The 10347-nt window shown below is 34.6% G+C and overlaps 3 long non-coding RNA genes across 4 annotated transcripts; all 3 read right to left on the bottom strand.

Moving 5' to 3' along the window:
• Nucleotides 1–602: 602 nt before the first annotated feature.
• On the bottom strand, nucleotides 603–3297 carry LOC122039654. 2 transcript variants are annotated; one of them, XR_006128304.1, is made up of 5 exons: nucleotides 2680–3297; nucleotides 2526–2600; nucleotides 2362–2435; nucleotides 1884–1971; nucleotides 603–783 (listed from the first exon to the last, which is right to left on the bottom strand). It is a non-coding gene; the product is annotated as an uncharacterized LOC122039654 (long non-coding RNA). The 2 variants fall into 2 exon arrangements; XR_006128305.1 differs by lacking the exon at nucleotides 1884–1971.
• Nucleotides 3298–7616: 4319 nt separating this feature from the next.
• LOC122039655 lies at nucleotides 7617–8706 on the bottom strand. Its single transcript, XR_006128306.1, has 2 exons — nucleotides 8647–8706; nucleotides 7617–7812 (listed from the first exon to the last, which is right to left on the bottom strand). It is a non-coding gene; the product is annotated as an uncharacterized LOC122039655 (long non-coding RNA).
• A 1189-nt stretch (nucleotides 8707–9895) lies between these two features.
• On the bottom strand, nucleotides 9896–10117 carry LOC122039656. The gene is made up of 2 exons (XR_006128307.1): nucleotides 10068–10117; nucleotides 9896–10002 (listed from the first exon to the last, which is right to left on the bottom strand). It is a non-coding gene; the product is annotated as an uncharacterized LOC122039656 (long non-coding RNA).
• Between the last annotated feature and the right edge of the window lie 230 nt (nucleotides 10118–10347).

Consider the following 10347-nt stretch of genomic DNA (forward strand, 5'->3'; position numbering starts at 1 on the left):
ACAAAACCAACAAAGTAAAAGACATTTTTTTACTTCGGCATCAGTCCAACTTTGAATTGGTTTTGCCTCCTTGAACCAGTCAAAGACTTTGTTAATTTCATATATATGAATTCGATGATAAGATGAAGTAAAATAGTACCATTTTACTTCATGTGTGTCTACTTCGATAATTATCTATCAATGATTTTGGTTAATATCCGAAGTATATCAAGAAAATTCACAAAGTGACTACTGAATATTATCACATACCCCGTATTCTATTCATGTGGGGGATTGTTAGAAATGTGAATTGTCACGCCCCCAGAGGAGTCCTTACCGAAAAATTTCGGCAGCATCTCCCCTGTATGGGTGACAATATGATGCATATATACATACAAAATACATCAGCCACATACGGCTGGAATATATTTACACAACCACGCAGTTATATAATCAGCCCACTCGGCTGGAGCAGAAATAAACACGACCACGCAGTTATATAAATATATTAATCAGCCCACACGGCTGTACTAAAAACAACACAGCGGAAATCACAAACAACGATCACAAAACACAAAGCAACTAACTGCGAGCCGGCTCGGCTTGACACGACAATCACCCCATCAAATCAAATACAAGATAACACAAACGATGCACCAAGTAACAGAATACACAAGTACAAGCACAAGTACAAAAACAAATACAAATAGCATAAGATTACCAAAATCATAAGATCATCCTCGAATGTGACGTGGGACTGACGGACAGGATCTCCAGGCGACTCCATAATCTTTTACCTGATACCTGGTGAAATTACCAATATACAGGGTGGTGAGTATACAAACTCAGCGGGTAATAGACAGATAGTACATGAGTATAATAAAGAACTAGAGATACAAAAATATACAGTCTCGTAGGGAACAATAGCAGATACTACAGTGATAACCTAATAAGTGTCCATACTTGAAGTCATATCCTAGGCTAGTAATAGAAGGTAAGGTGTAGCAAAGACCTGCTACAGTACTGCTCATATCTACATGGGTAACATGTGAGGTATACACATAATTACCATAGGTAAGCCAGTGTCTAAACATATATTACAGGTATATATCTCAACCTATGTCAGCACAACAACATAAGTAAACAACAGCAGCATAAATAAGCAACAACAGCAATAGTAAACAACAGCTGATATAATAATAACAGCGTATGCACGAATGGTCACTCCCGCCCACCCCTCTGGCACCATGACCCTTGTATGGTCGAGAGGCCGGGTTAATGACAGACTGTACACTACTCCAGCTACCACTACTCTCGAGTGGCCGAGGGGACAGTTGCATAGTAGCTGAATAGCCACATCTGCGACGGGGTCCCTGCTGCTCGCAACTCCAGCTATCACTACCGAGTGTGCGAGTGGGGGGCACGATAGGACAAGCGGCACGCTCCAAGCTACCACTACCCATGAGTGGCCGAGTGTGCGGCCCTGGCCAACGACCCTCTCAACCACAAGGGAGACATGGTCGCCAGCATGCATGCAATGACATGATGCGTAAATGCAACAGTCATCATATATATATATATAAACAGAAACAGGTATGCTACATGAAGCCAGCATGCTCAGTAAGGCATGTAAATAAACAGCAACCAAAGCAAGTAAACATGGTATCAGGTGTCCATATATCCAATACCTAATATCTAATGTCTAGCATCTGGTATTTGGTATCTGATACCTACTAATATAGTATCTGCTAAATATCATCGATAGCAACAAGAGACTGTATAGAAACAGACATGAGTAGCTCAAAGATTGAGTGGAAGTATCAAGCGCAGGAAGAATAAGAGTGGAGTCAAGATAAATATAGTATCTATCTGAATATAAAACTCATGCACTAGGGTCAAAATACCAAAGAGATAAAGCAAGAAATATCCGCCTTTATCTGTCGATCGTGACAAACTAATCCCACGTCGAGTGGTACATCTCGAATCCAAGTCCTGCGATCACATAATATATTTAGCTGATTACATATACAACAACTAGCTAAACCTAAAACCCAATTCTAATTCAATTAGATAACCGTTTAATTTCACCTAATAATCCAAATCTAACTAGATGATAAGTTCCTCTTTATCCACCAATCAATTCTTAAAACAACTTCCTTTGCCTACGCCAATTATCCAATCTAGTTTAATTTCATCAACTACTAGCATCATGGATCAAACATGCACGATTTATCCACCTTAATCACATCCGAAAATCCAATCTAAGATAGCTAATTACTCCTTCATCATGTTATCACATCTTAACAGCTCAAATAGAATTTGATCCAATCCATATCAACCTAATACCAACAAGAGATCAACCAAAACACTATAGTAACTTACCATGAATCAAAGCCCTCAATCCAGCTCTAAAACCTTCACATTTCACATGCAAGTGGATTTTCAATCCAAGTACCCTTAAACAGAACAATCTAACATGAGACTCAAAGAGGATAATCTTGAAAGGAAACTAAATCAACAAAGGAGCAACGATCGGATGCTTATACCTCACCAATGATCTGATGGAGCTGCTCCATGACCACCAGAGAACCAATTGGGGCAGAAAGGCAAAGTCAAGCTCACTGCCAGTACATAGGTAAGCTGCCACGAGTATATTGGAGCACAACGAGTAAGAAAATCCACTCAAGAGCATCCACTCACCATTAGGGCAGACGACGATCTACGATGGTGGAAGAGCCTCACTGGTGACGACCAGCCCGCCTGGAATGTCGACATCAATGATCGATGATCAGCACTGTGGCAAGCACAACTAGGGCACAGCGTCGGTTATGTAAGTTAGGGCACGGATCGATGGGATGATGCAGGCTCGTGGTCGGAAATGGCAACTTGCGGAGGAAATCTGACTAGGGCAAGAGACAAGAAGCACCGGTGGTGAACGGATTGAACGATGACAGTAAGAAGAATAGAGGAGAAAGGGATTTGAGCGAGTGCACAGCCTCGGCATCACCAAATCTCCCATGGCCGGCGGTGAATCGATGGCGTGACGAGCCGACGTCCGAAATGGACAGCTGCTTCGGTATCCAGAGGTGCCAGCGGTTGCTCCTTTGGTCGACGACGAAGACAAGATGAAGAGGCGATCACAGCAAGAGGGGCGGAGGAGAAGAGGAAGGGGATCGGGTGGAAAGGGTTCGGCGGCGATGAAGAGAAGAGGAAGAGAGGCCAGCGGCGATGAGGAGGTTTAGGGGAAATTGGGAGAGGGAGAGGGAGAGGGAGTGTCGGCGGAGAGGGTGAGGAGAGTAAACTTAGGGTTTTAAATTAAGCTCTAAGTTGATTTCCTAAATCAATTCCCACTTATTAGGTATTCCAAATAGGCTTTCTCCCATATTTATTAATTCATCCCCGCAAACTACCTCATACGAACTCCGTTTAAATCTCAGAAAATTTCTAAAAATTCCTGAAAAATCCCATAAGATTATCTGACAAATAACCTTATAATTTAATTATTATCTGGCTGCCGTATTTTACATGAATGGAATAAAGAGGTTGAGAAGAAGAGACTGTATTGTGCATTAGTTTTTAATCCCATATTGGGAGTATTTTGGCTTTATTATTGGTTTAAATTATGACACATGCATTGATGTTGTAGACATATATATGGGGAGAAGCTCTCTCTCAAGTGTGGGTGCATAGGGGGGTGCAAATTCAAGGTCCTGATTTGCACTAAACCAAGTTGACTCATGTGCAAGTATGACCTGCACGCGTCAAATACTAGACTGGTTGAGGCAAAATTTGTCCAAATGAATAAACTAATGTTTTGCCATGTTTTTTATTGCTCATGTGAAATGGATGAATTAATTTCAATTAATTCAATCCAATTAAAACTGCCAACAATTAATGATAATAAATTATTATTAATTTATTCAATTGAAACTATTAACAATTAATGACAATAAATGGTCATTAATTCGTTCAATTGAATTGTAATAAATGACCATTAATTGATCCAACTAAAAATGTTGAAAATTAATGACAATAAATGATCATTAATCAAATATTTGTTAAAACCCCAATATAAGAAGCTCAAATCTTGAGCAAAAAATAGATAGAGCAAGAAGAAGAGTAGGAAGTGAACCTCTATCTATCCGTGTTCTCCCACAAAAACTCTCTCAGCAGTGTACCCGCTTGGCAGAGCTACTTATAATAGCACTCAGGTGTATATTCAATTTGTTGTGATCAACTCATGTTTGGTGGTGATCACAATATTTCTGTTGTATTCTGGGAAACATACGACCCAAGATAGCCTCAAAACACAACCAGAGGTAGGGCGAATCTGTTTTAAGAAAAATGAGTTGAACGCAGGCCTCAGCTTCGTCTTCTAGACCAGCTTCATCACGACTCGACTTTTCGACTCAAACATCTAAACCAGTTTTACTGGTAGCCTGAGATTATCTACTAAGGTCATCTCAACAAATAACTTAGAATTGATTTTTGTATAATTTTAATTTAATAATTTTTTCCATATATATATATATATATATATATCTATATATATATATATATATATATATATATGTTTTATATCAATGAAATTGAAAATAAGACATGCATTTCAATTAGGATAAAATAAGACATCTAATTTATTAAATTCATTTAAATAATTGATGTTCAATATGTTTGAATATTATTTACATGAATGAATGGCACATGAATCAATTATGCTCAAAATTGCTAAACATCATGCAGTTTTGGTATATTTTACATGAATGATTGACACATGAAGTTTTGATAAAATTATTTCATAACTCAAACAACATGTTATCTGTGTTTGTTTATGAAAATCCACCCTACAATTTTTTTATAATTTAAATATTCAATTTTTCAAACTGATCAATCTTGAAGATGACCAATTTGATCCTATAAAAAATTTTTACTGTCTACCAGAATAAATCATGAAACGCAAGTGGTGAGCATTTTAGCAATCCAACATCTTAGATTTTTCATTTTTTTGGAGGAAAATATCTTATATTACATCATAGTTAGGAATTGAACCATAAATGTATGAAAGACTATATGGGGATTGAATATTAGATTGAGGCAAAAACACAAATGAGGATTGAATAAATGCATAAATTACAATATTAGCAAGTGGAGCAAAAATTAATGTGGTGGCTTATTACCTATCCATTTTTTTGTAGGATAGGGTTTGTGGTACCTTATTGATAATCCTTTCAACATTCTTTTCTCAATACAAGTTTGCATAACATAATCATTAAATTTCTTTATGTAGAAAATGTATGAGTTGATGTATGCACATGCCTTCAAGCAAACAAAAACCTGATAAGGAAATGTCAATTATATATAAACTTTACCCTCTAATAACAAAGATCATTAATAGTTTTTAGTGATAAACCTCCAATAGTACAAGTACATTAACTATAATTCTCTCAGATTCTCGAATAAGTATACTAATGTTATTGATAAAATTATAAGTATTACTTTCTGTTTTTCAATGAAATACGAAAGAAATAGTTGTTAACAATATAATTATATTTTATTGTAGGTTTTAATTTTTAGGCAAGTACATATGTCATATTCTGAAAAATCCACACCGTAGTATATCTACTGGAATATTAGTGTTAGGATCGATGTAAACTAGATGAGATGAATAACTTCAATTCGTGTCGATTTTATTACTGCAGTGAAAATTTGAATTTGACACATCACAATGCAAATATGATCATTTTACTTGGTCCATCACCTCCCAAAGTAACTACATCCAAAATATAATTCTAACAACTGCTACAATTAACATTCTCCTTCTCAGATATCTTCCGGAGGTAAAGAAACATCTTACAATATTTTTCTTGCAACAAATACAAATAATACAAGAATATAAAATTAGAAAATATAATAAAAGTAACTACTTTACAAAATTCTTACTTTTGATCGTTGTTGGTTACTTTAGAATATCTCTTGTTGGTACAAAAATATAATAACACTTAGTCCTCAAACCTCAAGAACTGACTACATCGATCTTCCTCAAAACTCTTTTTTTATAAATCGAGATGATTACAACCTATTAGTTGACTAATCTTATCTATCAGTTGATTGCTCCACTATAGATTCAAATGTTGCTCTGACTTGTCAACTCAATGATTTCACCCATTTCAACATTAGTTAACTGTCTACTATCAGTCAACTATTATCTAATTAGTCAAATCCCACAATCAAATTTTGATTTTTTTTTTCATTGTTATAGTGTCACCCATCAACCAATCAAATCCATCAGTGTATTATCATTATAATAAATTATTATTCAAAATTATTGTAGTAAATTAATTCACCATCGATGGATCACTGTTCATAGTACTAAAAATCCCCTCATACTCCAATTTTAAAATTTTGGGTCATTCAGTTAACTAATATACTCTAACAATCGTCTAATAGTTTTGTTTTAGTATTGTAAAGGATGAATTCTCTCCTTGCATAGTATCTAACACTACAAAAAATAAGACATTTTGGGACAAAATTGGGGACGAATTTTAAAAAAAAAAATCGTTGCAAAAATTTTAGGGACAAAAATTGGGACGAAAATTTTTTCGTCCCAAAATGGTTGATGCCAACTTTTGGAACGAATTATGGATTGTTGCAAATTTGGGAACGAATTTGGGGACGAATTTGGCGACGAATAAAATTTTCGTCCCCAAATTCGTTGCAAAAAAGTATACAAATTAGCAACGAAAACTATTTTTGTTGCAAACTTAGGAACGAATTTGGGGACAAATTCACATAAATTTTCCGTCAAATTTGTCTCTATTTTTGCAACAAATTTGGGGACGAATTCGGTGACAAATTATATTTTGTTGCCAAGTTTGTCCCTAATATTGCAACGAATTTGGGGACAAATTCGGTGACAAAATTTCTTTTGTTGTCATTTTTGTTCCTAAGTTTGCAACGAATAATAAATTTGTTGCAAAATTGGCAATGAATTTAGCAACAAAAACTTGCCAAATTCTTTGATGATCATAAGATAAATTTTCGTCCCAAAATTCGTCCAAAAATCTGGGACGAAATTTGGGACAAATTTTGTGATTCGTCCCAGAATTCGTCCCAGAATCTGGGACGAATTTTGGGACGAACCCACAAAATTTGTCCCAGAATTCGTCGCAGATTTTTTGTTGCCATTTTTGTTCCTAAGTTTGCAACGAAAAATAAATTTGTTGCAAAATTGACAACGAATTTGGCAACAAAAACTTGCCAAATTTTTTTATAATCATATGATAAATTTTCGTCCCAAAATTCATCCCAAAATCTGGGACGAATTTTGGGACGAATTTTGTAGATTCGTCCCAGATTCTGGGACGAATTTTGTGGATTCGTCCCAAAATTCGTCCCAAAATCTGGGACGAATTATGGGACGAAAATAATTTTGTCCCAAATTACGATAGAATTGGGACAACTAATTTTCGTTGCCAAATTCGTCCCTATATCAAATATTTTTTTCCAGCTTCAATTTATTTCTGCAATACAATCCAAATACATAAAAATAATATGCATTCAACACATCCTAATTTAACATCAACACATTCTAATTTAACATTCAACACATCCTAATTTAACATCAACACATCAACTCATAATTCAAGAAATATAAAGATTTCAACAAAGTTTACATACAAGATCCATCTTGTTCAACAAAGTTTACAAGTTCAACAACCCAAGTCCATCATCCATCTAACAACACTAAGAATACATAACTTTGATCCCCAACACATCAACCCAAGTCATATTCGTGTGCCACAAAATCTTTGATCCCCATAAAATCTCCTTTGCCTACATAACAACAAACAAATAAACTAGATTATCTGTAACAAGAAAGATTGTAAATATTATACGATATAGCCATGTAAAAAGAATAATTAAAAACAAAACATAAATGTGAAATTCCTTAAACATTCTAATAAAGGCCCTAATTCTAATAAAAGTCATATTTACCAACGATATGAATCATCCATGTCATAGCAACGGTAAATAAAATTATAAGAATTATTTTGAAACTAAGTACATGTATCGTAACTATGATACAACCTAATATAATTGGCACATCATATAGAGAGAAAGAGAGAGAGATCTTGTGAAGTATGGTATTAGGGTTCAAATTTCTCACTTAGTTAACTTTATTTTTCATTTTAATTTGCTGAATTTATAGTTTTATCTTTGGTTGGTATTTAATGTAAACTAAAGGATGTTTAAAATAATTGTTCCTTTCATTGTGTTAACTAGTTGACAATTTCATATGAATAACTTTAGCACATTTTTAACAACTCTTTGCAAAATATTAAAGTAGGAGGATGCATCATTATCTAGTAAAGAATTTTAGAATAGTGTGATGTAATTCTAGATGAAATATAGAACTTTTATGTATCTATATAGTTTTGAGATTGTACATAGATCAAATTCAGAACTTTTATGCATCATTATCATTGAAGACAAAACAAGAAAGAGCAGCTTATCAAAAAGAAGGAACACAATTAAACAACTATTTAAAGCTAACTTTAACATAATTATTTAAAGTTAACTTTATATAATTAAACAACTATAACATAATTATTTAAAGCTAACTGTATATATAGATCAGTAAATGCATATTAATGAACTTAGGAATACCGAAAAGAAGTGAACAAATACAGCTGTCTTCAACTACAGTGAGATCACACCAAATTGAGACCTGCACAAACAACATTATAAAATCAGGACAAAAATAAAGTCAGAGTATTAGAGATTCCATTCATATTGCCTAGTTATGCTTTAATTTTGTTACTGGTACACAACTAATAATCATATAGATTAGTCTACGTCAAAGATAAGTCATCTCATACATTGACAGTGGAACAGTGCAAGAAGACAACAGACTTAACCTACAAATGGCAGAGTTGAAAAGTTAAAAAACCATTGATTAATGTGTAAAGCAGTAAACATGAGAAAAAAATTCATCATACATTATTAAAATCATCACCGCCATCATCGTTATCATCGTAGGCATCATCATCGTCATCATTGGGAGGATTTTGACTTTGAGCGGAGCTCAACTGAAGGTGTTTCATGATTAATTCTTGTTGTCGGCGCATATCTCTAATATCTTTCTCCAAATTAGCCCGTTCTAGGTCTCTTTGCACCCTTTCTTGGTCTCTTTGTGATATTATTTCCTTCAGATGGCTAACCTCATCAGTCATTTGGGTCGTAAGTGCTGATGTGGAGGAAGAAGTTCCAACTAATCTTTGGGTTCTACTCAAGGAACTCATCCCCAATATTCTTCCCCCTTTTGGTCCTCCACTGGCCTCTAACCATAAACTCAAATTATTGCCAACAGACTCCTCAGACCCCTGACTCTCGATACCAGCTTGTGAGCATGTTTGAGCTAGCTCGAGTTGATCATATTTTTCCTGTTTGTAAAACACATACGATATTGATTAGATATAATAGAAACACATATAATATTAAGACAATAATGGTAGGTAACTAATTAAATTTAAACCATATATTAAGGTAAAATAAATATTACCTTGACTGCTTTTGCTCTCGCCCCACTCCATGTGTTATCTTTTTTTTAAAAAGTGCGAGTGAAAGTATCAATGAAAGAAGGCTCCTTCCCTGTCTCCTTGGTCTAAAAAAATATTATTTCAAATAATGAAATAATTTGATATATATTAAAAATTTATGAAAGAGTGAAACAATTACCATTCTCCGTCTATGCTCATCTATGTTAATGGAGCCTCCCGCATATATAGCACTTGAGTCACCAGAATTGTGAGATTGATTCATTCTATTAAGGTCACTCCTTTGTTTACTTTCCTCCGTTGCCCAAAATATAGTGATCCTCTCCCAATTTTCTTCAGTGATGAAGTTTGGCTTTTTCCCCCGACTCTTTGCGTGGCTTAATACATGTCTAATGTGATCGCCACATTTCTTTTTAAATATTCTTCGTATCTCCATTTCGTCATTCGGGTCCCAATTATTTAAGCGCTGAAATAGAAATTTATTTTATTATATAATCACTATAAAATTGAAGTAAACTCAAGAAAATATACTTTGAACTCGCTCCACCAAAGTTGTTTTGTGGCTGATGGAGTGCTTGAATATGTCAAAGAATCCCCTCCCCAATGGTTGTTCACAATTCTATTTATTTCTCGAACAACTTGTACCGGATTTTCAAAGCTGCATTAAATTACAAAATAACGATGTTAAATAATTAAGAAAGGTCTAACAAATAAAATATTTTATAGTACTTACGAATCACCGATGGGGACTAAAGGAGCTCTATCATTCCTAAACTCAGCAAATGAGTTTCTTGCTGAGTCGGGAGGATCT

This window comes from Zingiber officinale, chromosome 2A, assembly GCF_018446385.1.
Source record: "Zingiber officinale cultivar Zhangliang chromosome 2A, Zo_v1.1, whole genome shotgun sequence".
In the NCBI taxonomy this organism is placed as follows: Eukaryota; Viridiplantae; Streptophyta; class Magnoliopsida; order Zingiberales; family Zingiberaceae; genus Zingiber; species Zingiber officinale.